This window comes from Triticum aestivum, chromosome 6D (assembly GCF_018294505.1).
Source record: "Triticum aestivum cultivar Chinese Spring chromosome 6D, IWGSC CS RefSeq v2.1, whole genome shotgun sequence".
Lineage (NCBI taxonomy): Eukaryota > Viridiplantae > Streptophyta > Magnoliopsida > Poales > Poaceae > Triticum > Triticum aestivum.
Genome location: NC_057811.1, coordinates 103,741,058 through 103,747,328, shown reverse-complemented (window position 1 = coordinate 103,747,328; position 6,271 = coordinate 103,741,058). Strand labels below are relative to the sequence as shown.

At 41.8% G+C, this 6,271-nt stretch overlaps 1 pseudogene; it reads left to right on the top strand.

Moving 5' to 3' along the window:
• The first annotated feature begins 446 nt into the window (after positions 1 to 446).
• LOC123143867 (tyrosine-sulfated glycopeptide receptor 1-like) lies at positions 447 to 3,797 on the top strand (annotated as a pseudogene).
• The last annotated feature ends 2,474 nt before the right edge of the window (positions 3,798 to 6,271 follow it).

The window sequence follows — 6,271 nt, the reverse complement described above, 5'->3', positions numbered from 1 at the left end:
TAAATTTTAATTAGTTAGGATAGAGGATAGAGAGAGTCCGGTTAGATTGGTTTTCTTTAGTCGGTTTGCATAGGTTAGCGTCGCCTATAAAAAGGTCAGGCTTCGGCCATGTACTGGAGGTTATTTTTATATGAAATAGACACGATGTGTTTTTCGGGTAGACACCCGTATCAAGTTTTGGAGGGATCTTTAGAAAACCTCTGTGTTGCGATTTCTTTTCGTGGAAATTGTTTTGCGCGTGAGTACCTTCGTCGAGATTGGTTTTCTCGTGCTGGGCCGCAAGGTTCAAACCCTCTACTTCGTGTACATCGCGTGCGCGGGCGAGAGGCTACTGTTGCTGAAGGTGGAGTGTCGTGAAAGGTCGGGCCGCAACAACGGATCGGATCTCGCCATCAAGGTTCGGTCGTCATCACAGAACAAATGGGAGCAAGATCTGCTTCTTTCTTTCCCATCATGCTCTTTCATGGTTAGATCACCATTGAAGCTTTATCCAGTCAGGGGACAACATAACCACTGGTTCCCGTGCTAGTTTCACCAGAAAACCATGCAGACACTCCATTTCCCCAACAAGACATACAGCAAGATAGTGCACATACCTTCCCTTGCCCTTGCTCTTGTGTTGCTGATATGCTTGGCCTCTCTTACCAGTTCCTGCACGGAGCAGGAGAAGGCCTCCCTTCTCCAGTTCCTCGGCGGGCTCTCACAACACGGTGGCCTCGCTGCATCCTGGCAGCATGGCACGGATTGCTGCCAGTGGGAAGGGATCACCTGCAGTACAGATGGGATTGTTACGGATGTCTTTCTGGCTTCTAGGAGTCTTCAGGGGCACATCTCAGCTTCTTTTGGGAATCTCACTGGATTACTGCGCCTCGACCTGTCAAACAATCTGCTATACGGTGGCCTACCGCAGGAATTGATGTCATCCAGCAGCATCGTCGCCATAGATGTCAGCTTTAACCGCCTCAGTGGAGATCTGCAAGAGTTATCATCTTCAACTCCTCCCCGGCCACTGAAGGTACTGAACATCTCAAGCAATTTGTTTACAGGACAGTTTCCGTCCTCAACATGGCAGGTGATGAAGAATCTGGTTGCACTCAATGCCAGCAACAACAGCTTTACTGGGCAGCTACCAACTCATTTGTGCCAGCTCGCCATCCTTGGCAGTGCTTGAACTCTGCTACAACCAATTCAGAGGGAGCATCCCCCCTGAACTTGGTAGCTGCTCCATGCTCAGAGTGCTCAAGGCTGGCCACAACAACCTCAGTGGGACTCTCCCAGATGAACTCTTCAATGCTACCTTGTTAGAATCCCTCTCCTTCCCCAGGAACAGCTTAGAAGGGAAACTTCAAGGCTCACATATTGTCAAACTCAGTAATCTGGGTACTCTTGATCTTGGAGACAACAGCATCAGTGGCGAGATTCCTGAGTCTATAGGTCATCTCAAGAAATTGGAGGAACTCCATTTAAACAACAACAACATGTCTGGGGAGTTGCCACCAAGTCTGACCAACTGCACAAATCTCATAACCATTGACCTCAAGAGCAACAATTTCAGCGGACAGCTTGCCAAGGTCAATTTCTCCAAACTACCCAATCTAAAAACTTTAGATCTTATGCACAACAGCTTCAGTGGCAAAATTCCAGAAAGCATCTACTCATGCAGCAATCTAGTTGCACTGCGTCTGTCTTCCAATAAGTTCCATGGCCAGCTGTCAGAAAAACTAGGCAACCTGAAGTCCCTTTCATTCTTATCACTTTCTAACAACAGTATTACAAATATCACAAGTGCACTTCAGATACTTAGGCGTTCCAAGAATCTCACTACCCTTCTTATTGGGCTCAACTTCATGAATGAGACCATGCCAGGTGATGATGGCATTGTTGGTTTTGAGAATCTCCAGGTTCTAGCAATAACAAGTTGCTCATTGTTGGGAAAAATACCCCATTGGTTATCAAAGCTAGCAAAGTTGGAGATGTTATTTTTACAAGACAATCAGCTAACAGGGCAGATACCTGACTGGGTCAGTAGCCTAAAATTCCTCTTCTACCTAGACATATCAAATAACAGCATGACAGGGGAAATCCCAACAGCCTTAACGCAGATATCAATGCTAAGATCAGAGAATACTGCAACCCGTTCGGACCCCAGATTCTTTGAGTTACCAATTTATCTAGCCCCGTCACTTCAATACCGCGTATCAATGGCTTTCCCTAAAGTACTGGATCTAAGTAGCAATAAATTTACTGGTGAGATGCCCTTGGAGATTGGTCAGTTGAGAGCCCTCCGTTCACTCAATTTCAGCTTCAATGACTTGACAGGACAGATCCCACAATCAATATCCAACCTCACAAGCCTGCAGGTGTTAGACTTGTCGACCAATAACCTCACAGGTGGAATCCCAGCTGCATTGAACAACCTGCATTTCCTGTCAGCATTCAACATTTCTAACAATGACCTAGAAGGGCCTATTCCATCTGGAGGTCAGTTTAATACGTTTCAGAACTCTAGCTTTGATGGGAATCCAAAGCTGTGTGGCTCTATGCTAATTCACAAATGTGGTTCAGCTTCACCACCTCTGATCCACTCAAAACTACAACATAAGAAGGCCCTTTTTGCAATCGCATTTGGAGTGTTCTTTGGAAGCATTGCTGTTCTTTTGTTTCTGGGGAGTCTCCTTGTCTCGATCAGAGTCAATGGTTTTATAACCAAAAATACAAGGGACAAGAACAATGGAGATGTCGAATCAACTTCATTCAACACCAGTTCAGAGCAAACATTGGTGGTGATGTCACGAGGCAAGGGAGAAGAAAGCAAGCTCAAATTCACTGACATTTTGAAAGCTACGGCGAACTTTGACAAGGAGAACATTATTGGATGTGGAGGTTATGGGTTGGTCTATAAGGCAGAGCTACCTGATGGCTCCAAGTTGGCAATCAAAAAGCTCAATGGTGAAATGTGCCTGATGGAAAGGGAGTTTAGAGCAGAGGTTGACGCTCTTTCCAATGCACAACATGAAAATCTTGTACCGCTGTGGGGTTACTGCATTCAGGGAAACTCAAGGCTCCTCATATATTCCTACATGGAGAATGGCAGCCTGGATGATTGGCTCCATAACAGGGATGGTGATGCTAGCTCATTTCTTGACTGGCCGACGCGCCTCAAGATTGCGCAAGGAGCGAGCCAGGGCCTTTCTTATATCCATGATGTCTGCAAGCCTCATATTGTCCACCGTGACATCAAATGCAGTAACATCTTATTGGACAAAGAATTTAAAGCTTATGTTGCAGATTTTGGGCTAGCCAGATTGATCCTTCCCAACCAAACTCATGTTACGACTGAGCTGGTCGGTACTATGGGTTACATCCCCCCTGAGTATGGGCAAGCATGGGTTGCTACGTTGAGAGGTGATATGTACAGTTTTGGAGTAGTCCTGCTTGAGCTGCTCACTGGAATGCGACCTGTTTCAATCCTATCAACGTCAAAAGAACTTGTCCCATGGGTGCTGGAGATGAGGTCCAAGGGAAAGCAAGTTGAGGTCCTGGATCCAACACTTCGAGGCACAGGATATGAAGAGCAAATGCTGAAGGTGCTTGAAGCTGCTTCCAAATGTGTCGACCACAATCAATTCATGAGGCCAAGCATCATGGAAGTAGCCTCCTGCCTGACTAGTATAGATGCTGGCCCGCAGATGCAAAGTTCAGCCAAGATACAATAGATAATCTTGTATTTTCATGCACGATGTACATGTAACTTTCTTAGTTTTGTAGAGCTACGAGTTTGTTTTGCACTTAGTACAGAGCCTAACAGGTTGCCATTTTGAGCTTTCGTGGTTTTTCTTCCTTTAGATTTCCTTTTAGGGCCTTTAAATGGTCTCTATATATTATATATGGTTTAAGTTTCACAAGCATGAAACAAAGTATAAATATGTGAAACGACAGTCTTGCTTTGTCAGTGAAAGATTGAAAATGGAGCCCATTCAAGGGCAGATAGTCATTTTATTTTTGGGATCAGCGATTTTAGAAACCACTAAAGTTGGAGGTGAATTGCCGAATTACTAGCTACAACAAATGATTGGTTGGTCCACGCGTCGAACAAATGGAATGAGAAAATGAGAATGCAATACGACCACCACCTTTGTTGAAATACAAATAACTCAGCACGCAGCCACTATATAGCAGAACACGAGAGGAATGTCGATCAGAAGCAATTACGTACCATGTCGAAGGAGTCACGCAGCCAAGAAATCCACGGGCCTTGCAACGTACCTCGACCCTCCGGCCTATACACGTACGCATCAGAATGCTTCCCAAGCCTGTTCTACGAGCCGACCTGGCTTCTCGACGGCAACCGTCGCGGTCCAAGAAAAGACACCCGGGTCAGCATTCCGCCGAACGGCCTGAGCGCATTGCTGCCGAGACGGCCGAGGCTGAGCACAAAAGGCCGGCGTTGCGTCAGAGGAATCGATGCCAGGGCGCGCGTGGAAGCGAGGGTCCGGTGCCAGCACGGCAGCGTGCGAGGAGGAGTAGGCACTTCCGTTTTCCGGCGAGGAGCGATCGCGGTAGAGCTGCCGATGTATGTATCGCTTATGTGCGCTTGGTCAGTCCGATCGCTAGCGAGGTAGCTCCATTGGCTAGAACGATTTGTTGATTTTTTTTTGCATTATGTTTCTTTTTCTACAGTAGTATTTTTAATTCATTAATCTTGAATAAAATCCTGTTTGAATTCAAAAAATAAATTCGTTTTTCCAAAAATATATTAATCTGCTTTATATTCGGAAATATATTTTTTCCTTCACTATTTTTTATAAAATGTTTATCATCTATTGAAAAACATTCATTATAAATTAAAAAATATCAAGGTGTATTTAAAAAATGTTCAACTCATCTTCAAGAAATATTCATCGTGTATTTAAAAAGTTCGACATCATTCAGAAAAGTATGATGTTTATTAAAAATGTTCAATGCGTATTTTATAAATGTTTAATGTGTATTAAAAAAGTGCAACATGCATTTAAAAAATGTTGTACATGTATTCGGAAAGTGGAAAAAAGGTAAAAATAACCAAATGAAACTACCTTGCCTACGATAGTTTTCCATACGATTTCTCTACTACGAGAGAGTGGCCCGCAGCCCGCTTCACGATGTTTGAGCCCACAACACCAGATCAGTCTGATCTCTGTACGAATTTTGATCATACATATAGGAGGTCTCATAACTAAAGTAAAAAAGGCAAACCAATATGTGGTTGGATGGTTAGGCGGGCAGTGGTATTTCCAGACCACCTAGATTCAAATTGTAGACTTGATGTTGGTGCTCGCATTTTTCTAGATTTATTCCAGACATTCTGGTGACGTGTGTTCAGTGCGAAGACACGTTCCTGTCCACTACGAATATGTATGTGCCGACTTCGTCAATCCCAAGATAATACCATAATTTTTTTCTCAAAGAAAAACGAAATGAAAAGAAACAAAGGACGTCCCGCCCCGTCCATGCTCATGGTGGGAAGTCCTCTGTTTTTATTATTTTTTTGGTTTTCTTCCATTTCTTTTCTTCTTCCAAATAATACAGGATTTCAACAAAGTTCTAAATTTCATAAAAAATGATTGAGAAATCATAAAATGTTCATGAATTCAAAAAAATCGTGATTTTAAAAATGTTCGTGAATTTCAAAAAGTTCATCATTTAAAAAAATGAATTCAAAAAATGTTCAAATTTTGAAAATGGTTCAGGATTTCGTAAAAAAAATCATGACTTTTAAAACATATTCCCAAAAATCAGAAAATTATTCCCGAATTTTAAACAATACTTCAAATTTAAAAAAAATCATTGATTCTATTTTTTTGCTGATTCATAAAATGTTCATGCATTAAAATAATGTTCGTCAAAACCAAAAAATATCTATGAATTTCAACTTTCAAAAATATTCAATATTTCAAAACTATCCGCAAATTCGAATAATGCGCATGATATCAAAAAATATTCATGAGTTTGAAAAAAATTGCAATTTCAATAACAAATTGTGTATTCGGAAAATGTTTATGGCTTCAAAAAATGTTAACAAATTTGAACGATGTTCGTAAAAATGAAAAATGAAAAAAAAGAAAGGAAAAAGGGAAATAAAAATGGAAAAGAAAAATGAAAAATAAAAAGAACAGATAAATGAACATGAAAGAAAGAAAAATAAAAACTAAAGATTAATAAAGTAAACTAAAACAAAAGGGAAGATTAATAAACGAATGTTTATAAATTCACCACGAGCTCGTAAATTCGT